General features: G+C 35.2%; 1 protein-coding gene across 2 annotated transcripts in view; it reads right to left on the bottom strand.

Annotated features, from left to right (window-relative positions):
* NDST3 (N-deacetylase and N-sulfotransferase 3) overlaps window positions 1-25289 on the bottom strand; it is a 210814-nt gene that overhangs the window by 144276 nt on the left and 41249 nt on the right.

Here is a 25289-nt window from a genome sequence, read left to right as displayed (position 1 = left end):
TTGGAAAAAGGAAGTTAAATGGAAAGAGAAGTTTATTCTGTATGTATCAAAGGAACTAGTATCTAGTACATAAAATATATCCAATTTGCCCTTCAGGCACATAGATCACCAATTGTCAAAAGAAGGGCACTCATTTTTAGTGAAGCTATGCCAGAACGTATGTTGAAAGAAACAGATTATTTCTCAAACAAGTCTTTGGTTTTCAAAATCCAAATCTGAGATTCCCAAAAGATAATAATTATTATTCAAAATGAGATATCATAGTAAAGTAGATCTCTAATTTGCCCTTTCATTAGAAAACAGACTAATAAAATATCCTACTTCTGATAAGTAAAGCTATTTTGAATTACAGTTTTAATTGTTATATCCCATAAAATATTTACCATGCTGAGTATTTAATGTACTTTTCTTTCTTCTTTTTTCTTTCTCAATCACAAATTCTGATTCTTATATTCCTTCTCTCTGTCTCCTTCTCTGTCTGTCTCTTCCTCACACACACATACACACACATACACAGTAGCTGAGTGTTCACTTCAGCTAGGCAGAAGGTAGTGCTGTTAGATTTGTAAATGATCTTTCATAGATGAAATTAGTGGTAGATCCCAGCTTAAGGATATAGATCCAAATTAGGCACTCCTTTTACTCTATCCCTTATCTTCTTTCTCCCTTTCCTTAATACAGTTGGGCCCACAACTAAATCTTATTTTCTTAATCATAATGCTGACATCTGGAAGGTCTGCCTTATCATGTTCATGGTCCCAGCTTTTTTGGAGCATAAGCAGATATACAATTTTTTAGTCATTGACTACCCCATGATTGTATGCTTTATCTGAATGCAAGAGATTCTTCCTAATTGTAAAAGCAGAGGTAGAGAACTACTGGGTTCAAATTTAGACTTATCTAGCCAATGGTAAGTTTTTGAAATTTAGCTATCTAATTCTTTTGATATCACTACTCTCTTAACATGAGCAAGCTTTTTGGTGTGCACAACCAAACCATGTAATATATGCATCCTGATGATACTCAGAAATAGAAGACAGGCCTGTTGGTGGATCTCTACACCTAACTAGGGGAGCAAAAGACTGAACTGACGGCAATGTCATCAGGGACAGATTAGGTCCTTACAAGGTGGGGACGGTTTGGATAGGGGAGGGGGAATTCAGCCAGCTGGACATGATGAAGTTACAAATGGGACTTCTAGGTCAGATGCTGGACCCTGGTGTGGGGAAGGATGTGCCTAGGTATAAGATATACAATATACATATACAAGTGTCTGTATATGTATACTGCTGACAATTATAACACACACACATTATATATATATATATATATATATATATATATATATATATATATGTATTTGCTGACAATTATAATATCTTCCCTTTCTTTCTTCTCCCCTTCTTCCTCTCTCAATTTTTTTGTTCCCCAGTTGAACATTCTAGCCTACCCTTCCTATATTTCCTTCCCCTTAGATCATATCTTTCTTCTTTTTCTATTTTACTCACTTCATTTCAGTCTTTTATTTTTCTTCTTTCAGTGGTTAAAATATAGATTCCAAATCTATTTGAACGTATTTTTTGTGTGTTCAATGCTTTAAGTCTTACAATTTGGTAAAATGAACATTCTTTCTTTTTGCCTTTCTTCTTATTCAAACTAAATATGAATTTGAACTTTGCTTTGTGATCCTTGATTGCATTTTTAATGTACATTTACAAAACTTGATAAGAAGAACTATATATAAGAAACCTGTCTTGTTCTTAGGCCTTAGAAGCTAAATAAAGTTACTGTGAACTAAACTCTTAGTCAACTAGAATACAATGATTTAAGTTACTAAATTAGCCCTGAATTTGCAGATTTGAGTTGCCATTTTATGTGTTTATTTTATATTCTAGAAACAAACACTAAAACATATAAAAGATACATTGAAACAGATGGCAGATACTAATTATTCCTATATATGGTAAAGAGGGGAAATTTATTTCTAGATGATATTTTATATACTTAAGATAAGCAGTGATATTTGTCATCTTTTATGTTGTTTTTATAAACCAGATTTTGCAGATGTTTATGAGAACAATATTATACATTCATCCATTATTCCCACCTTTTAAAAATATATTTATTACTGGCCTAACCCTTGTAAAAAGCTTAAGCACCCAGCAATATGCTTAGATCATATTCTTTTCACTAAACCCTTCATTACTAGAGTGATTTTATTCAGCATTATTCTATTTTAAACTGAAGTAGTCTACTCATTACTATGAACAAAATATAAAAATGATATAAAATTATACTTTTTTCTGTATATGCAACATGTCTAAAATGGTGTGATCATATCTAAAAATCTAATTATAATTAAGTCAGTGCTCTACCACCACAGACAGAAAACCACATGTATTCTGGGCAAGCAAAACCCATCTGATAGAGTACTGTAGTCACGGAGGAGGTAAGGAATCACGACTGTCTGAAGAGGCACAATTTAGTGGTCTCCTCAAATGCCAATCCAGGAACCCTAAGAACATAGATGTCTACCTTCAAAAGTGGTTTGATTATTGAAAAATGGGACTTTTGTTTTTAATTATTCCAAAATACTGTATTATATATAGGAAGGTAATTTACAATTCCATGTATCAATTATTATTTTTAAAATAACATTTTTTCTAATTAAAAATAATTAAAATCACCAGTAAAGTATTATGATGTGTTTTCCTTCTATTTTTCTCAATAACTAAATAAACACATATGACTATATTTTCAGGCATATAGATATATAGGTAAATTAGTGCCATAAAATAAAAATTAGAGCTATAGCAATCAGGATTAAAAATATAGAGTTTTGAATTTTTCATTTGACTGTATATCATGGGCTTTCTCCTATCACATTAATCTTCCAAAACCAAATTTTCTAATGAATGCAGAATATTGCATCAAATGACTATACTATAATTTATTTACCCATTTTATCCTATTGTCGTACATCTAAGTTGTTTACTTTTTTGACTAATATAAATACTGCTCTGTGTGTCAACACATATTTATGTAGTTACGAATCTCCTAATGATGTTTCAGTCAACAATGTAGCACGTATATTTTGGTGGTCTTAGGTATGTAGTAGGCTATACCATCTAGGTTTGTGTAAGTATACTCTGTGATGTTTGCACGACAACAAAATTGGCTAACAACACGTTTTTTAGAACACATCTCCATCATTAAGCCACTCATGACTACAGCAATGAAGCAGTCATTTCTGCAGCAGAAAATAATTGTTTATCCTTTAGCAAACAAAACATTTGAAAATGCTTATCAGACTGTTAGAAGGGAACATAATGTGCAATTTAATTATGCAATAATTGCATTTCAAATACAATTTAACCCAAAAATTTCAAAATTATCTTTCCAAATTTTAATCTGTATGCTACCCCACTAACTTTTTTTTCCAAGTCTTCATTTTGCAAAGCTAAGAAAGTTTGTAGGCATTAAAATATCTAGTTGAAGACAAAAAAGATCTAATTTAAAGAATCTGAGTTCTGAGAACTGAGCGAAATTATAGCCTTTGAATTTTCTCTAACTTTGTTAGCAGAATAAATCATCAAATAGATGAAGAGGCAGAAATTGAAATTAAAAGTAATTGCAAAGAAGTTTCACATGAAGATTTATGTTAGTGTTCATGACGTGTGGCATTCTTGGTGGAAAGTCTTGATAATTTTTTTGTTTCTTATTTGTGCTTCTTAGATTACATTTTGACCTATTTTAGCAGATAAAATTATTTTCGTTTGAGCACAGTACTTTTAGAGTTAATATTTTATAATCAATCATATACTATTTAGAAATATAAATGTCTATATTTGCTAGAGTAAATGAAATCAATTAGGCAGCAAATGATAAGCTCCTATGCCTATGTGTCTAGACACACACGTGTACACGCACTCATACCTCCTCCAGGCATCAGATATGTTTAGTATACTAGAGAGTATTATTCCCATTTCAGAAGTGGTAGACATGATTTATATAGTGTAAGTGGCTTTCCCTTGGTCACAAAGCTATTGAAGAGCTAAAGAAGTGACTTAACGAGAATTTTGGATTTTGAAGCTCACTGCTTCTGTTGTCCATGGAAACAACAAGAATACAACATGAATCCTGTTATCACTGGCATACAGAACTGTGGTGACATACTCTTCCAGAAATGAACACAAGGATGCTCTTTTTTCCACTTTCAATATTTAACTTTTAGTTTTCAAAGCCTAAAGGCATGAGGGGAATGGGAAAACTAGATTGCTCAGTGAATAGTAAGCTGTATTATTTAGGATTTTCCAGAGACAGAACCGATAGGAAATAGATATGGATATAGATATAGGAGGTCATTTATTATAGGATTTGGCTCATGTGGTTGTGGAGGCAAGCTGGAGGAATAAGAAAGCAGGTGATATAATTCAGTTCGCAACGGAAGGCCTGAGAAATTGGTGGCGGTGGTGGGTGATGGTGTAAGTGGCAGTTTGAAAGCCTGAAGCCAGGAGCGCCTATGTCTGAGGGAGATAAAGGTGGATGCCTCAGCTCAAGCAGAGAGAGTGAATTTGCCCTTCCTCCACCTCTTGGTTCTATTCAGTCCCTCAGTAAATTGGAAGATGCCCCCTATATTGGGGAGGGCCATCTGCTTTACTCAGCTCACTGGGTGAAAAGCTTATCTCTTCCAGAAACACTCCCACAGACACACCCCGAATCATGTTGTAGCAGCTATATGGGCATCCCTTAGCTTAGGGAATCCCTTACGTTCACACATAAGATTAGCCACCACACCAGCCAAACTAGTAATGTTTACCCATTGGCATCCAGATTAAAGAACACTTATTCATTGTACCATCTGCAGAGTTGGACTGCAGGACACTGGAGTACTATGAAGTGCTCCAATGATCACTTTAGTCTCTCTCTGACCAGGTTTAGAACTGGAAAGACTATACAAGACTTGTTCTCAGACAAGAAAAACATTGAAATATGCTGGAAACAGTTAATTAGGTTAATATTAGAGTAGGGCTTCATGCACAATTAGAGGAAGGATACCCTTAGAGGAAAATAATAAATAATAAGGCCAGGATCAGCTTTACTATTTGATCTACCTACACAATTGACATTCAGCAGGGAAATAAGAAAGAATACAGGAAAGATGGGCAAGCTAGTGGGAAGCATAATATCCAGTCAGTTTTTGCAACAGTATTTAAGCTCCCTTGACAAGAAATCTATAGACATGGCACTGCATTATCTAACTTAAGAACACTCCTAATGGCAAGACAATCACTCAGCTCTCACTTGCCCATATTCTAAATGTGAAGTCTACATATAAACTGCATTTATCCTGCCAGATTAAAATAGTCTTAAAGACCAAAGGCTGGAGTGTGTTTTCTATGAGCTTTCACCTAGGAATTTGCTAAGTACAGTGAGGAGTCTTAGAGATTATCTTTGCTCTTATTAAATTGCCTTAGGCCAAGGCCACCGTCTGCTGAGTGCCCAGTTCTTGAGCTTGGCCTCACCAACATGGCCATGATGGAAAAGCAGCAGATTGAAATCAGGGTGACTTAGGACTCTGGCTTGGCTACTTGATTACTACGGAGTAATAATATGAAGCTTGGACAAGTTACTGAACCTTTCCAAATCACGGTTCCTCCCTTGGAAAACAAGAATAACAATATGTAGCTCCCAGGTTTTGTATGAAGATCAAATGAGAAATGGATATATGGCCCTAAATCCTTTCCTAATACACAGAAGTTGAGTTTTAGCTTTGTGAATGAAATCCTTTGTTATTCTGCCAACTTTCAAAGGTCCTTATTGTCCTGTCACAAAATTCCATGTTCTATTACTTTCTGTTACTCACATGAAAACATCAGGCATATGCCTAAAATTTTAAACTATATTTTTAAATTGAGCCTTAACAGTTCTGGGCTTGTCTAATCAGCACTAAACAGGAAGATAATCCAAGCAGCTGTATTATAATAACTTCACAGGGCTTTATATTGCTTGGTATTTTTTCTAAATGAATTTAGTGAATTTTCATTCTTCACCTGAATGCATGTGTATTTTATTGTTTCTATTGTAGTAACAGAGTAAGGACAAAGGTTTGTGTGAAAGCAGAGAAAAGAGTTATAGAGCAATCTTGAGCTACTTCTGTTACATACTTTAGCTGGTCTTGTGCATACATTATATATAACCTCTAAATTATCGCGGCGAAGAATGATTTTCCCAGAAGATTTCTTGAGCTGAAATTGGCAAATAATGGTAAGCAAGTGGGGAAAAGAGGAAACTATTAAGTAAGTGCTACTATCACTAAGTATTCACTTGAAATTGTTATGCACATGCTGTTTAGCTTACAGTTGACATGCTTAGTCAAAATACTAATGTAATTTTTAAAAGAAAATGTTAAAAATAGTTCACTATTTTTTACTATATAGTATCTCTAGGAAACTATTAGTTAAATCTCATTCATTCAATTGTGAAGAAAAGGGATGTTTTTATATTACTATAAACATCATTTTAATACCTTAATTTAAAATACTTGCTTTTAACAGCAAAGCAGAAAAGGAAGCAGAGCTGTAAGATTTCACATTAGAGGACTGAGGTGTCTCAATCCACTTACTGTTATTGCAGAACCAATTAGATTTCCTTTCAGTTGCAGAGGTATGAAACTCCTTAAGTAGTGCATCTGTTCTGATCAAGACATGAAAATGCTAAATACTTAAAAAAATCATCACAATAATTAAATGACCAGCAACCCACCCCCCTCCAAAAAAAGGTTTGTGTTATATGTTAAAAACAAAATGTGAGATTAAAGCTGGACTATAAACTCCATGAGCAATGTCTGTCCTATTCACTGCTGCATTCCCAAAACCCAGCATGATGTCAACAACAGAAGGGAAAGTAAGTATTTATTGAATGGGAACACGAATGAATTTTGATTGATCTAATGATGCAATAAACTCATAAAGATTTGAAAATGGTCAGTGTAGAACATTTATTTACTATTTTATTTTCATAAACTGTTTTGAATCTTAGTGAAGAATTTCAACATAATTCAAATTGGAAAAAGTAATTAGAAAACATTTTATTTCAAATTATTTTGAAAATTGCTAAAATGCTAAAATAAAAGCATTTCCTATTTCAGTGCTTCTCAAACTTCTATGTACATAAAGATTATCTGGGAAACTTAACAAAATGTAGACTTCTGGGTCCTAACCCGGAGATTCAGAATAATCATCCTGAACAAGGGCAATGTACCCTGGGTGATTTCGATATAGGGGACATTATACCACACTCTTAAGAATCACTGTTCTATTCCTTGATTTCAAATAGTTCAAGGTAGTTTCTAATTTATTTATGACTTGTTTTTCCTTTTGAGTGTGAAATCTTTGATGTTCACTTCTTAGTATAGTTACTGGTACAGCTAATCAATGGATTCTCCAATAAGAAATACTCTAGGCAACATGGGATATATAAGGGCCATCTGAATTCAGTTGAGGTCCTAAAAATTGTGCTGGCTCAAAAGTACTCTGTGAAGGTTAACATTACATGTGAACTTGAATGAGCTATGGGGTGCCTAGATAATTGGTCAAACATTATTATGGGTGTGTCTGTGAGGATGTTTTGGATGAGATTAACATTCAGTTAGTAGACTGAATAAAGCAGATTTCCTTCTCTAAGGAGAGTGGCCCTCATCCAATAACATGAAGTCTTAAGTAGAACAAAAAGATTGAATATTTTGCAAGTAAAAGGGTGCTCCTTCTGCCTGACTGCTTTGAGCTGGAAAATTGATCTTTTCCTATCTTTAGACTTAAACTGAAACATTGACTCTTGAGTATCTAACCTGTCAGATTTTAGACTGGAACACACACTATCAGTTCTCCTGGTTCTCAGATTTTCAAACCTGGACAGGAACTGCACACTTGGCTCTGCTGGATCTCCAGCTTGTTGCCTGCATATCTTGAGACTTCTCAGCCTCCATAACCGCATAAGCCAATTTCTTATAATAAATCTATCTATCTATCTATCTACCTACCTACCTACCTACCTACCTACCTACCTACCTACCTATCTACTCGAGTCATAATGGAGTATGTATTGGATTTCTCTAGTGAAACAGAATCAATAGAAGATTATCTATACATCTATCTTTTATATATATCATCACTAGGGTAGTTTGGGTTAGAAATTACACAGCAGAATTTTAGCTTCTAAAGTTTAGCTTTATATATTTATTAATTTTATTTTTCTTAGTTTTTCTAATTAAAGTCCATTTCAGCTGGGTTGGGAGAACCAGCTAATCAGGTTGTCAGTTTTGGTAAAAATGTGATAACTCAGTATAAACAGCTCCAATCTAGGGAAGATAAGGTATGAGGAAGCAAGTGCTTGCAGAGAATAGACAAGCCCTGACTTATGATGGTTCAAGCAAAGATCTTTCTGCTTTATGATGGTGTAAAAGTGATATGCATTCAATACACAAGAATATAATCCCACTGTATGTCAAGGAGAATCTGTATATAAAGGTGGTTTAAGAATCAGAGAGCTGTGGGACTGTAATGTGATTCAGCCCCTTTGGAAAACATTTTGGTGACTACTCAAAAAGTTAAACATAGAATTACCATATGACCTAGCAATTCTACTTCTAGGTATGTACTACAAGAACAAAAAACAGTGGTCAGACAAATACTTCTACATACATGTTCATGGTTGTACTATTCATGATAGCTAAAAGGTAGAAACAATTGAAATGTCCATCTGTGGATGAATGGAGAAACAAATTGGGCTATGTACATACAATTAAATATTATTCAACTATAAAAAGAAATGATGTACTGATACATGTTATAACATGGATTAACTTCAAAAACATTATGCTAAGTGAAAGAAGCCAGACATATATGGCCATATATTGTATGCTTCTATTTACAAGAAATATCTAGAATACGTACATCCATAGATAGAAGAGATTGGTGGTTGCCAGTGTAGGGGGCAATTGGGTGCAACTGATTGATGAGTATGGGTTCCTTTTGGGGTGATAAAAATGTTTTGGACTAGACAGAGGTTGTAGTTGCACAATACTGTGAATGTACTAAATGCTACTGAATTGTTTACTTTAAAATAGTTAATTTTACATAAGTGAATTTTGCCTGCATCAACAACCACAAAAAACCCAGAATGTACAACTGTGAATACTGTTGTCTCCATGTTTTCTTCTGAATTTTATGAAAATGGTATCATGCAAGTTAACCATACCAAAATTATTTGCAATACATGTCCTATGCTCTTTACACCAATTTTAAGAAAACTGTCCAGAAGTAGCACCAAGTCAAACACACAATGAACTATTGGGAAGCAGTGACAACTGATGTTCAAAAATCCCTACATTACATGGCCCATGCCTTAGGCCTTATGTTCTATAATTTCCTTTCCTACTCACTATGTTCTAGACATATATGCCTTTATGCTGCTTATGTCCTAAAACATACCAAGTTTTTTCACACCTCAAGGTTTTAGTCTTGCTGTTTCCTCTTAAGGATATGCTTTCCCCAAATACTCATGTGGTTTACTTCCTTACTCTTTCAGGTCTCCACTTACACATAACCTCTTTGGTGAGGCTTTCCTTGACCATCCTTTTTTCTTTTTCTTTCTTCTTCTTTTTTTTTTTTTTAATTTTCACCCAGCTCTGTTAAGGCATAATAGACAAAATGTATATATTGTACACTTAAAGTATATATTGTACACTAAAAACTGCATATATTTATAGTGTACAAGGTGATGTTTTAATAAATGTACTTGTGAAATGGTGAAATTAAGTGAATTAACATGTCCATCACTTCACATGCTTATTTATTTTTTGTGATCACCCTCTTTTAAATAAATGCTCAGCCTATCGCTCTATACCTGGATTCTCTGCTTTATTTTTTTTCATAGAATTTATCACTATTACTATTGGTGTATATTTATTTATAACCATCAATTTAGCTCTTACCCTTAGAGCTATTCATTTAGCTTTCTAACAGAATAAATGTAACCTCTGTCTCTACAATGCTAAATCTGCAGTGCCCAGAGCAGTGCTTGGCATGTAGTAGGCTCCCAATAGAGTCTTGTTGAAAGAATGAAAGAATAAATGAATTACTGGTAATGCCAAAAGATTCTTAGTCAGAAGAGGAAAGAATATTTGACTGAAAATTTGTATAGGGTAACTAAAGGGTAAATAGAGATAATGACTTCTATGGAAAGGATATATTAAGCACACCTCATAACAAGAGGCACATTTACAATCATGTTGCACCAAGTGGGTAGATCATCAATATTGGATGGGAACTCTTGCTTCAGTGAGGAAAAGTCAGGGCTCAGACAAACCTGTAAGCTATGGATACTTCAGGTAAATGAGATCAGGTTTGGTGTAATGAATAACCTCTTAATGTGGCTTTGGATCATGTCATAGATTCTATGTTTGATGGAATGACATACTTTATATATTTTTTTGGATGCAAGTTAGAGGAAAGGTACAATTGTATACTGTGTCTAACAACTTTAACCCACTAGAATTAAATTGCAGATGCAGAAATAAGCAAAATCCCTATGAGATCAGAACAGCTATTAGGAAGCAAGTAGTAAAGTTATTGAATTTTGCTATGGTCTGAATGTGTTCCCCACAATTCATATGTTGAAACTTAATTGCCAATGTGGTATTATTAAGAAGTGAGGCCTTCAGGAGGTGATTAAATCATGAGGATGGAGCTCTCATTATTGGGATTAATGACTTCATAAAAGGGCTTGAGGAAGTGGGCTTGCTTCTTTCCATCCCTTCTGCCATGTGAAAACATAGTGTTTGTCCCCTCTGGAGGATGCAGCAACAGGGTTCCATCTTGGAAGCAGAGAGACTTAGCCCTTACTAGACACTGAACGTGCTGGTGCCTTGACCTTGGACTTTCCAGCGCCCAGAACTAAATTTCTATTATTTATAAATTACCCAGTCTGTGGTATTTTGTTGTAGCAGCACAAATGAACTAAAGCAAATTTATTTTTTAAGAAAGGGTTTCATGCTCTCACTTAAAAGTCACTTTGTTTTACATACATATAGGTCTAACAGGCCTGTGATCTGGTTTCCAAGAATATAGCAGTTTAAATATGATAAATTGGGAATATACATAAACTGATTGCAAAGAAAGATGCTAAAGAACTTAATGGAAGGGTTAGGCAGAAAAAAGTGCAAATCACCACAAAAAAATAGATACATATATAAGTTAGGGTGCAGACAAATGGCTGGATAAATCTTTATAGCCTCTGAAGCTTCATTGAATTATAAACCCATCACTGATGTTCAAAAAAATGAGCATGGTAAAGGTGAAAAATTAGAAATTGTGCCACAGAATTAATACATCAACTAATTAAATCCATATATGTTTATTGAGTGCTTACTATGCATCATGTCTTGTGTCAGTTGCTGGGATAATCAAATCAAATTAGACCCATCATTCAGTGACAGCATGTTTTGAGGAGAAAAGGAGATAATATCTGGGAAAAGGCTTTTTATTCTGTGAAGCACTAAACACATGTATAAAAAATTAATATAATCTAAAATTTTCTGGAAAATGGCTCATATTTTAAAAGTCAAATGCCATTCTTGAATGAATTATAGATGAGTCAAGCAATTTTAGGAATCAATTCATTCTCACTCAGTTCCAGCGCACAGGCCTTCTCGTTGTTAGGGAAACACAAGATTATTCCTGTTTCTGGGCCTTTGCTCATGCTGTTCTTTTTCTCTGCCCCTAAGTCTCTTCCTCAGAGCATCACTTTTAAATTCACATTTCTTTTACGTCTCTGTTCAAATATTACCTTATCAGACGGGCTTTTCCTGGACATCCTTATAAACTTAACAATACTCCTCTATTTTCTGAGGCTCAGACTTCTCTATTTCCTTTGCCCTACATTATTTTCTCCACAACACCTGCCAGTGTCTGATATGTTATACTATGTGCTTACTTGTTTAATGTTATCTATTCCCATTGAACATAAGAAACATGAGAGCAGGGAGCATGTCTGTTCCATTCACTACAGTTTGCCCAATGCTATGTAGTAGGCACTCATAAATATTTATTGAATGAATAAACAAATTAATTAATGCTTCTGACCTGAAATTTAGAGTAGTTTAGACCTGAAGCTGAGGTGCATTTCTGGGGCCAAAAAAGGAACTAAAATTGTGGAAAGATATTTCCAGAGAAGGTGGACTGGAAGTTTGGAGGGTCAATGAAGGGACAGTAGAAAAAGCAAAAAGATAATGACTCAAGGAGGAAAGAGAAAAAGCCAGCTGACTTGAGGCATCAGAATCAGAAATGGCCTGCGATCTGACAAAGATTTCATGCCTAATCAAGCTACCAAAATAACTTATTGTGACTTTCTGACAATATTCTAATTGGAAGGTTCTTCAGAAAGATCATTAGTAGTATGGTTTTTGGAGGGAAGTTTCCTGGGCTTGAATCCTAGCTCTAAGGACACTGAGTAACTTTTCCCCTTGGTAAGTGCCTTTCCTGAGTCTTAGTTTCCTTGTTCTAAAAAAGTAATAATGAAAATACCTACCTCACAGAGTTGTAAGTTTTGGACAATAATCTGTTTAAAGCCTCATAGCTGAAACATAATCATTACAATAAAATTTTAATTCTATATCCCAATTCTGTAAAAAGATTTAAAGTCATCATAAGTATGTATAACATGAAATATGATAGACGTTGTATATAAGTGAGTAAGAAAAAGAAAAAATGTAGTAGAGATATAAAATGAAGTCGATTATAATACAAATATAAAAAATACACAAAAATACTTTGGGCACTAACATTAGGTCTATATGGGCTCTACCTCAGTAGATGTGGTGGTGATAGCGGGGCACAAACATATTACTACTGTAACAGGAAAGGGTAGAGATCCCAGGAGTTCCTTCATAGAAATACTCTTCTATTCCCTCGGTGAGTGAAAGTAGGAGAGGTTTGGCAACCAGTACCTGAGTAGAGAATCCTCTGCTTGGGGTCAGAGTAAGGATGCATCACATTACTCATGATTATCACAAAAAAGGATTTAGAGCTGGAAGATACCTTCGAGACTGCCATGCTCAATTTCTCAAACTGTTGCAGGGAAGCTTCTCTCACTAAACAAGAGGATGAACATATTACTGCCTATCCCTCAGACTCTTGGGACCGTGCTATATAGACTGACATGGTTCCTACAAAGAAAAAGATTTTTGAGGGATCTTGTAGTTTATCTGCAAAATCCTAACAGATTTTTCAATGATCTGCTAATGATCCCTAAATTTTTTTTTCCAACTTTTATTTTAGGTCCAGAGGATACATGTGTAGGTTTGTTACATGGGTAAATTGTGTGTTGTGGGGATATGGTGTACAAATTATTTCATCCCAGGTAGTGAGCATAGTACCCAATAGGTAGTTTTTCAATCCTGATGCTACTCCCACTCTTCGCCCTCAAGTAAGTCCTTGTATCTATATCTACCGTTCCCTTCTTTGTGTCCAAGTTCTAAGAGCAATTTTTTTTTTTTTTTTTTTTTTTTTTTTTTGAGATGGAGTCTCTCTCTGTCACCCAGACTGGAGTGCAGTGGGGCAATCTCATCTAACAGCATATTTTTAAATGTTCACCAGTTAAGGCATAAAACCAAAAAAGCAAAACAAGAAAAAAAAGTTTTTGTTTCATTTGTAAAATATAATTGTAACTATGTATATATTTTATCTCTTTATATCTCATCCAATCAGACCCTTTCATAAAACTCTTCTATGTTATAAAGGCTCTAGAATTTTTGTCTGAGATTCTGCTAGACTAAAGAAGCCTCTTTTAATACTGAGACCAACTCACAAGACATTTGAAAATTGCTTATGTCTGACCTATATACCCGAAGAGAAATAGCTCCTTTTTTTCCTGATGTTTTTTCTTCCTTTCGAGTGAAGAAAGATGAAAAATTACAGGTTCCGAATAAATAATGAGATCAATACCAGGATGCAGATTTCAGCATCATGTTTTGTATTTGTTAGTGAAAAAATAGCATCTTGTTATGATTGTTATCCCAACTTGTACCATTTCAAACCTCTGTTGTAAATAGAAAGAAAGTTCGTTAATTCATATTTTATTTAATTAAAGGTCAAAGAACCTCTAGCCAATTAACATAGAATTATAAAACCGCCACTGCTGACTTCATATTCATCTCAGGGGCATTGATAGGATGGGCCAATCCATTCCAGTTTAAAATAAGCCTTTCAACTGTTTATAAATGCCTCATAAACAGATTTCCCAAAGCAGAACCAAATTTTAAATTACATTTTCTCTTGAACTTTAACTTGCTGTTTAAAATATTTGATATTCACCTCTTTGTGAAAAAAGTAGGATCAAATGCAGAACTGCTCAATGCCCACCAAGTCTTGTCAGCGGGATTGTGCTAGTTATATAGGTGTAGGTATAGGTGGTTTTAACGGCTTCTTATTCCTAATGGGGATGTAAGGAATGCTTTAAGACAATGTCATGAGGATCAGACGGTCCTTTGCCATGGTTGCCCCATGGACTAGGGATATATATTTGTTTTATTCATTTGTGGTAAGTGGCAGGTGGTCTTTTTCTATTGGCACTCTAACCCTTTGTGCCTTTTCCTCTTAGGTGTGCTCTTTGAGCAAAAGCAGGGCTGACATTTATCTCCATGATGGAGTAAGCTTGACATGGGCTTCTTCTTTGACAAGATATTCTTTTATAGTTATCACCTCTGCTTTCACCTTGTTCTCAAAGTTTATGTCTTACTTTTCATCTGCTCAGGATGAATAATGTGCTCCTCCTTACATAAAGCCCTTCTCACTCTAAATATATCACCTTTTATAAAATACTTTTTCATAGGTCTTTCATTTGGGACGGTGTTGGGAATACACTCCAGATCTTATGTATAATTGGTGTGAGGCATTCATATATACACAGGTGAAGCATAAAACATAAACTTCAATGTTTTCATCTTTGAAATAATTAAACAGAATATCTAAGATCACATTTGTTTATGTTGTAACCTCAGATCAATCTCAGTATTTCTTCTAATAATAACTTGTAGGTTTGATTTAAATTTTGAGTTACAGTTGGTCAGATGACTCTTCAACTGGGAAAGATGGCATGATTTTACTCTACTTAGGCCACCAGATAGTCATTTGCTTTCAGTGACCCAGTTCAGATGTAAATCAATGACCTTTTAGCAACTCCAGATGTATTCCTTAATGGGAAAAGTATTTTTTCTTTACAAAGATAACTTCAAAAACTGTAGTAAATGATAACATTATCTAGGTAACTATGTAGACCCCTTAAGTTCTACATTACTGTCTGCATACCACTGAATAACATAATAAATGTTCTATTACTAAGGAAGAGAGGATTTAAAAATCAGCTTATTTTATTTGTTTCCAAATAAATTTTATCTTAATTTAAAGTTTCAAATTTTTATCTTTAGGAGTCCATTTTGTCCATTTCTGTGTTTACTATAGAACAATGATTTAGAGAAAAACTGGTTAAGAAATTTTCATAATACTTTAGAACATGTTCCTTTTCCACAAATGTTTCCAATATCACAAATTCCAGATAGGAGTTAAATTGGTTATTTCCTGAAACTATGAAAATCAATTGTTTTAATTGAATAGACCTAGAAACCTATAGTTTTCTTTTGTCTGTCTTAAGGGGACTCTAATGATAATATCATAATAGAGTCAATTAACTATCACAGAGCCAGCAACGGTCTAGACATGGAAGCTCTGAGATAATACCTAAACTTCTCAATCAAAGCACAACTGAGTATCAAGAAAGTTACTATTCATCTTGTTCTTAATTTTTCTGTTTGAAAATATGGATAAAAATATGCACACTGGCTTAGAAAGTGTATTTTAGAAAGACCCTTCATGAAAACAAGTCATTGGTAATTTGAACACAAACATTTTAGACTTGCCCCAAATTGACAAAAACTAAATTGCGGTTTCTTTGTTTCACAAGCTTGCTGCTATGGGTTGTATAAAAGCTAACATCATTCCAAGAAAAATTGTAAAGGTGCTGACTAGACTAGCAGTGAAGTGTTGTTTCTTCAGGTATCCTGGTACTGTGAGAAGGTATAATGTGCAGCTGATCATACCTTGGCTACTCGTTATTTTGAGTCAGCTGAGAAAACAACACGGGTTTGGTTTATGTAATTTTGAGTTTCATATTATTTGTATTCTGTAATTCTTTCCATCCACGACAAATACCTTTAGATCAGCCTAGGAAAAAACACATTTTCTATTTTGACCAAAGTTTTAGCCACAGAAAATTATTTGAACATGAGTAACTGAAGATAACCCTAAAATTTTACTTTCATCAAATTCTGAATAGGGATTATTTTAAGAAGGTATCCTTTAAAATATGATTTAAAGTTCTCTAATTGCTATTATTTTTATTCACAATACATATTTTAAAAAATGGACACTACTGGGGCTTACTTACATGTCTGTCATTCTTGTTACTTGAATGGCATTTCACAGAAAACTCAAGTTAGTGGCTAAGGTTGTATTGCCAACTGTTCCACTTATTTTCAGTTTCATGTGAATAAAGGTGGAAATTGAAACCAAAGAAAGAAAAAAATGATACAACATTATAACTCTCCTCTATGAGTTTCCTTGTTATGAGAGAGAGTGTCTCCAATTGAATCTAACTACATTCCACAGCTTCTACATGGAGAAACCTATCCCAGTCAAGAACTGGTAAGGTCAACTTCCCATGCATTGAAATCTAGACTTCTGAACTTGGAACTGTCTCTCCTCGGGAGAAGAGTCATAAGTCTGTAATGGCCTTAAGTGTGTACTTTAATTTTCTGTGTGCTGTCTTTTGTAACAGAGAGAGAAAACGTTGTATGCAAGGTTTGACTTATGCATTTGAGAGACACACATTCTCATCCTCCCTCCCCCTGCCCAATCATACATGTCAAGTATAGACATGGGAGAAGCTCTAGGTTGTCAGCCAAAATTTCAATTCTAATCAACAGTGATGATTTGTGCCAGGCCCAAATTCCTAGAATAATCTGGAACTGATTAGAGATATTCACAGCTGAGAGAAATGTGTGTCTGAGAAACACAATGGGACTTTCTTTGAGGTTCCATGAATCTATGAATGTATAGGTGGAAGTGCTGATGGGAAGGAAAGGGATACAGAATACAGGGGATCTTCCAGTATTCTTTTTTGTCAGCTAGAAAGACTTTCCCTGCCTTCCTAGTGATCTTGAAAAAACAGTAGCCAACTCAAATGAGATGATATGTAAAACCTTTTGAGAATTATAAGCAATTAGACAAACATAAAGTTACATTATGCTTTTACATATCATCTATGTGATCTTTAAAACAACTCAAGAGAGAGAAGGCATGCACGATTTCACTTTACATTTAAGGAAACTGAAGCTCAGATATGTTAAGAGATTTGCTTAAATGCACACAGTAAATAAGAGGTTAAATGGGAGATTTAAGCCCATATTTCCATATGGTCTAAGCTGTCTTGTCTAGAAACAAAAAAGCTAAAAATATCCTGACCAATATTTCTAGTTATAACAATTTATCTAGACAATTCTTTCAATTCATTTTTCTTAGACCATAAAACCACCTTTCCTGCCATAAGCGCTGCTTTTTAAATAACTTTCCGCATGAATATTTTTGTATTAGCATGGAAAGATAACGTGTTTTGCTAATATTATGTTTATTTTAGTCCACATTCTCTCCCTTAATATATGTATAATCTTTCCTGAATATGAATTAGCCTTTCATTTTCAACAACAAAAAGCATTTAAAATGGTTTTGGGATTATTAGGCCAAGAAGCTTATCCAAACCGATGAAAGCATAGCATTTATGAGTTCCCTCATTTGTAGTATAGACTGTAGATTAAGGCTGATGTCCTGCGCGTTAAGGTCCTTAAGTGCTCTATTGTGATTTTCCAACAAGCAAGAATGACTTTTACTTTGACACTAAATGTGATTTTTTGTCCTTAGGCCAAGATGGTTGGCAGATTGCTTTTATGTAATTCCTGTGGAGCTGGCAGGAGGTGACTCATATACATAAATGCCTCTTTCAATCAGGAAGAAGGTGTCAGAGGGCGGGTGGGTGGTGTCTGAATGACTAAGTTTTAAGATGTTAGGGGTACTGAAAAAAATGGATTAAATTGAAGGTTTCTAGGGAGATGCACACAAGAGGATCTGGATCAGATCAATAAATGAAAGACAAACTTTGAAAAGATTTTACTACATTGCTTGAGTTTTAGTCTAGCTTTTATAACTCAATGCAAAGAAAAATTTCCAAAATGATTCATAAATTAAAAACAGCCCAAAGTTTAAACAAATTTCAGGAATCAGACTTGATTGCAAGATGCTAAAATTGAATTATAAGTAAGTACATTGCGTGAAAGGGACAGAAGAGTTATGGGTTTGAAAAAGCTATGAGAAAGTCACCTAATTTTCAGATACAGCTACAGGGGAGGAGTATGTTCCTGAAAAAATAAAGACCTACTCACTGCATTTTTTTTTTATATTTCAAGTAAAATAACAAAACTTTCTCACAATGGTAGTCATATGGAGCAGAATAAAAATGTCTATTGAGAGAATAGAGGATTCCAGATAAATGTAAAGTAATGACATGACCATGTAGCTAAGCAGCAGACCCATAATTGCGGACGTTCTCAGTAAATGCTCAGTGTAACACATAAAAGCCTATACAGTGATTGAACGCCCAGGGAAAGCTAAGCAATTTGACAGAGTGAAATTCTTCGTTTCATGGCTTTGTGTTCTGGTTTTCTCATGAGACCATGTTATTTATCTGTTGTGATTTTTTTCCTTTAAAAAATTTAAAGAGGACAAAGCAAACAAAAAACAACAACAAGCCCCTACCTAACCCAAAGAGAAGCATATATAAAATTGTTACCCAAAACGAGAGTGTTTAACTTGAACAAGGGTTGGAGTTTGGATTCAACAATGTTATCAACAAAAGGTTGCAGCATTTTTTTCTCCACTGATCATTCTGCATATTGTGTCTATTGATTGGCTTGCCCAATATTATAACATCGATCTATTATTTGCAGGAACTGTGTGATTATATTTGCAATTACAAACCAGAACAATATCTATTAGCACTTTTTTCTCTTAATTTCTGTGTAAAGATTATAGAGGAATTCTAAATGTCTTCAGGCAGTTCTGGGACTGTTGTCTGAACTCTTCTGCTAAGCATTTATTTTATTTTATTTTAAAAGTTTCTTGATGTGGAGCATTTTTGAGAGAGCTAGAAGGATTATTTCAGAAGACGTTTGATATGGTCTGCTACTGTCAATAAAGATTTTAGGAGACACAAAACTTAATTCCACATACTTGATTCTAATGTTATTTTTTATTTTTTATTTTTTTGGAGTCTCGCTCTGTCGCCTAGGCTGGAGTGTGGTCGCGTGATCTCAACTCACTGCAACCTCCGCCTCCCGGGTTCAAGCAATTCCCTGCCTCAGCCTAAGGAGTAGCTGGGACTACAGGTGCCCGCCACCACGCCTGGCTAATTTTGTTTTTGTATTTTTAGTAGAGAAGGGGTTTCACCGTGTTAGCCAAGATGGTCTCTATCTCCTGACCTCATGATCTGCCCGCCTTGGCCTCCCAAAGTGCTGGGATTACAGGTGTGAGCAACCATGCCTGGCCCATTCCAGTTGTTTTTAAATAATGTTTAATTGGCTTTTGGGCAGAGTTGGTAAGAAACAAAATTCCTATGGAACTAAGTTAAAAAGGCATATTTTTTACCTTTATTTATTTGTGTTAGTGTAACAGTAAGAGTCTATCTCTAAAAGTAAAACACAAATTCTTTCATTTTCGTGAATGAAGATTTTGTTATTATTGCAGGCTTATTATCACTTCATATTTTCTGTTTAATGTAATGCGCCTTGTAAAACCAACATACGACAGAACAGAGGTCATACTTGCATTTCTCAAAGATGTCACACTGTCACTAAAGTTCCTGAGCGAGATTTCAGAAACACTGAACTAGGAATCAGATACTTTCAAAAAGAGTGAGAAAAACATGTTGACTGAGCCTGTGGATCCAAAAATTTGCCACTTTGGTACAAAAAGTGGCATTTGGGCCATTAGTTGCTCAGGCCTAACACATCGTGGATACTATTTTTTAAAAAATAAATTTTTTCGTGTATAATTAAGATAAACAAAATGGTGTTATGGGATACGTATAGATAGTAAAATGATTACTATAGTGAAGCAAATAACATATCAATCATCTCACATAGTTACCTATGTTTTTGTTTGTTTTTATAGCAAAAGTAGCTAAAACCTACTCATTTAGTAGGAATCCCAAATACAGTACAATTTTATCAGCTATAGTTCTCATGTGGTACATCAGATCTTTAGACTTGTTCGTGCTACATATCTACTACTTTGTATCCTCTGACCTACATCTTGTCATTTCCTCAAAAGAGGTCAAATATGAAGAGATGGATATCATTTTTAGAAGAATACTGGTGGATACATAATCTCTCTTCCCACTGTGAACCTACTGTTCTCATTGGCAATGGAGTCTAGAGAGTAGAGAGGATTTTCTGTCACAAAGGCATAGTTGGTCCCAAAAGATAGAAAGATTGTTCAGGAAAATAAGACTGAATGGTTAAAAATTGTAAAGGCACAGAGTCAGACTAGAGTGAGACAGGGTTTGACTCTTGCTTTTCCATTACAAATGGTGTGACCTTTAGTAATGTCTGAATCTCAGTCCACTCATCTGAAAAATAATGCCTTCTTTATAGAGAACGCTGTTAAGAATGAATGAAATAATACATGAAAGCACCAGGTCACATAATCAACTAAAAACACATAATAAGTCTTCAAGAATCTTACTTCCTTCTATCTCTACCCTTTCCTGATGAATGCCTCTGTATCAACAAAAGGCAAACCAGCACTCCCAAGGTACATTTGGAAGTGGGCTCAATGGTGGTGGTTTAGTGAAGGGGCTATTTTAAGTACTTCTCATCAAAGTGTACTTATAGTTAATTCTAATTAAAACTAACATTTATGGAGAAATGAACACTTAATGAATACCAGGCTCCGTGCTAAGCATTCTACATGGACTATCTCATTTAATCTACTCAATAATACATCAAATTAATTATTATATTTATTTCATTACACAGGTGAGGAAATTGAGTTACACATAGATTAAGCAAATTTACTAAAAATTGAATTTCCATTTAGTTTAAGAAAGGATTTTAGGGTATTCTTTGCAAGAAGACTGTGATTTTGGGGTTACGTATTCAAGTTACTAAGTCTATATTAACTAAAAACTCATGTAATGAAAACACTATTAAACTGTAATACACATTCATGAAAAAAAAGCATCTGTGGTGTTTTAAAATAATTCCTGGTACTTGATATGGTTTGGATTTGTGTCCCCGCCCAAATTTCATGTCGAATTATAATTCCCAGTGTTGGAGGAGGGTCCTGGTGGGAGGTGACTGAATCATGTGGGGTGGATTTCCCTCTTGCTGTTTTGGTAATTCTGGGTGAGTTCTCACAAGATCTAGTTGTTTAAAAGTGTGTATACCTCCCCCTTACCTCTCTCTTCCTCCTTATCTGGCCATGTAAGACATGCCTGCTTCCTCTTTGCCTTCTGCCATAATTTGGAGCTTCCTGAGGCCTCTCCAGCCATGCTTCCTGTACCGCCTGGGGAACTATGAGTCAATTAGGCTTCTTTTCTTTATAAACTACCCAGTCTCAGGTAGTTCTTCATAGCAATGCGAGAACAAACTATTACAGTACTCTTACATTTATGCATGTCTTGTGGGCAGAGACACTTAGTGCCTTTGCTCTGTATGATTGTTTTGAGGACATCTGTAAAAACAGCCTTGGAAGATAGAGATAGTGTCTTTCTTTGTAGTAAAGAAAATTTTGTTTAGTTTGCAGCATAAAAAGACAATATTTACTTCTGTGGCAAAGGTCACTCAGGCTTACTGTCCATTATAAAATATTTGGTTTCCCTAAGCTTAGAGTTCTTCTCCTATAATGCAACCCACTGTATGTGAAGGCATCATCTGGCACTCTTCACACCACCCTGTAGGAATTAGAACTTGGAGAACCAGTTCAAATGCTGCTACTCTGGCTAATGCTAATGCTATGAGTAATAAAGTCCTTTTCTTTTTGATCTAAGAGTGTTGCACCTTCTGCCAGCAACCATGAAACTGTGTCAGGGTGACTTGCTAGTTTGCAAGTGAAATCTCAAGACTCTTCACTGCTCTTGACAAGTGGCAAAAGAAAACTTGTAAGTATTCATGGACAGCAAAAGATTCAGTTTATTTAAGGTACTATCTGAAGCATTGGCACGAGGATGTAAAAATACTCGGGAAAAATAATCACTCCCAAAGGCTGTGTTTTATGATGTACCAGGGAGATTTTGTGATAGGAATTTGTGTGTGTGCTTGCAAGGAAAAGGAGAGGGTAAAGAAAACATATTGCTTGAAACCACGGAAAACTAATAAATATACATGGCTGTAAACAGCTTTCTAAAGGCAGGTACATTGTGCTGAACATGATTTATATGTTTGCTCTTGGCTTGAAAATGAGCATTGGTACTAGATTCACAAAAGCTGTTAAATTCTTCTGAGGCTCAAGGCTGCAGGAAATTGTTCCATATCTATATTCTCAGGAAGCCAATTGGCTGGCTTGTAACTTTATGCAACTTTTTTATCTGACAAATTGAGTGGAGAAAGAAGGGTTAATTTACTGGGAGGTATAATTCACAGCTAATAAATTGTAACAATCATCAGGAAGTAAAGAGACGGTAGCATAATGGGGACACAGCAAAGAGGCATTTTTTTCCCTTTAAATGTACTTAATTAGCACAGTTCATCCTCTGGGGGGCAGGAAATAATGAGACCATAACAGCCTTTGCCTCTGGATGCTGCTAAGTCTGTTTAAAAGCAGCAAATTACTACAGTGTAAGAAATCCCTCCTGTTATATATGAAGGATATTGTCACACATATATTTTCATTAAGAAAGAAGTAAATTTATTTATGTAAAACTAAGTACATTTTTATACTGCAATGTACTTTTGTATCAACAGATCTCTCTCTCTCTCTCACACACACATACATATACACAATCACTTGCATTGTATGCATCATTTAAAAAATAAACTGAGTTTTATAAGCACATAATTGTGAGCTGTGCCTTGAGCATAATGAATTCTTAAGTGCAAAAACCTTCCATAAAAAATGTAGTATATTTTTTAGGAGAAATAAGGAAACTAAAATGTGAGTATCCAATTTATGCCATAAAGGATATGGGTTCTCGAACTTTAAGGTTTCTCCTATAATGCCACACATTGTATGTGCATGCATCACCTGACCCTCTTCACATCACAAAACTCTTTCAGACCTTTTCAAACTCCATGAGGTAGGTATTATAATCATCCCTATTTTAAAGATGAGATGGATTCAGATGAGTCCGTAAATTGTTCAGGCTTCACAACTTACATGGATGGGAGATTTGAGCACAAGTTTGCCTAAGTCTAAAGCCTCATTATCTTTTCACTTTACATCTCTTCCTTGTGCAATAGAGAAAGATAGGTTTTAGGAAGATAAGTTTATTTATGAGCCTAGATTCATCTTTGGTTTTCCACAGTGTTCACATTTTCTCCCCAACAAAATGAGTTCAGTTTATCTTCTTCCTTAGAGCGAAATAATTCATGTCCTCAGTAGCTAGTCCTTCATATGGTGCCATGGAAAAGATAGATTATTCTTCATAATTTATTTAAATAATTATCCCAACAGACATTTATTGAGGGAGCCTATAGGTATTACTCTGTGCTAGGAACAGTGAAGGACATTAAAAAATATGGCACATAACATCACCATGAGGGACCGATAATCTGATGGGAGAACATATGGGTGAAATGTAAAATGGAGGGCAGTTTGTGATCCAGAACTTCAAATGAGACTTTCATGAATTAATTTAGAAATAAAGTGTTCCCTAAAAATAAAGAGTGAAATAAAGAATTCATTCAGACTCTCAAGTCATTTCTAAGTATATGTGGCCATGACCTTCATGGTGACATACCCCAGGGATGATCCTCTTTTACTGTCTTCTCTACCGTCTTTTCCTAGATGATCTTATCCAGTGGCAGGAATTTAAATACTGTCAACATGATATTGAGTTCCTGATTTATATCCTTCCTCCCGACATCTCTCTGAACTCTAGACTTGAATGCCCTACTGCCTGCACATCTTCACTTGGACATCTAAAAGGCATCATAGACCTAGGAAGTGTAAAAGAGAATTCCTGCTACCCGCTCTCCCCATCCCCTTAATAATAACTAACACCAGGTACTGTTTTAAGTATTTTACATGTGTTTATTAATTTAATCTGTAAGGCACATCTAAGTAATAAGTGCTGCTATGATTCTAATTTTACCAAAAAGAAAACTGATGCAGAGGATAAGTAACTTGACCAAGGCTAGTAAGTGATGAAGAGGGGATGCAAACTTAGTGTTTGTCCATAATGCGCATGTCTCACAACTACTGTAGTACAGTCCTCTTCTCTAGGGCTCCCCAGCTGGAGGAACACACTGCTGTCAGGCCAAAATCCTAGTAAGTATCCTTGATTCTATTCTTTCCTAGTGCTTCCCACATACCATCTATAAGCAAGTTCCTTCAGCTACATTTTCCATATGTCTCAAGCCCATTAAATTCTCACCATCTTTATTACCACCACTATCACCTGTTGGGTCTAATTCAGTAGCCACCTGACTGGACTCTCACCTTCCATTATTTTTCTACAGTTTTCCATACGACAGTCAGCATAATTTTTAAAAAACCTAAATCAGACCTTATTATTCCCTTGCCAAAGATATCCAATGGCTGCTCCCTGAAATCAGAATAGAATCCAAATTCCTCTCCATGGCCCACCAGAGCCCACATAATCTGGTTCCTGTCTGTTTTACTGAATTCCTGTCATCCCAGGCTCCCTCACAGTCACTGTGCTCCACTCACACTGACCTTTCTTCTCTCTTTCTTGGTTACACCAGGCATGTTTCATAATAGGGCCTGTTTCCTTTGCATAGAACTCTCTTACCTTAGGTATTTGTGTTTATTGTAGGATATTCTCCTCTTTCATGTCTCAGCTCACATGTTATACCAGAAAAAATTTCCCTTTCGGCTTCTCTGAATCAGCAGTCCCCTTGTGCTTAACCTGCCTGGCATATTCCACCACTCTGTATCCCACTGGCC

This window comes from Macaca mulatta, chromosome 5 (genome assembly GCF_049350105.2).
Source record: "Macaca mulatta isolate MMU2019108-1 chromosome 5, T2T-MMU8v2.0, whole genome shotgun sequence".
Classification (NCBI taxonomy): domain Eukaryota; kingdom Metazoa; phylum Chordata; class Mammalia; order Primates; family Cercopithecidae; genus Macaca; species Macaca mulatta.
Note: the sequence above shows the minus strand (reverse complement) of the source record. Positions and strands in the feature narration are given on the sequence as shown.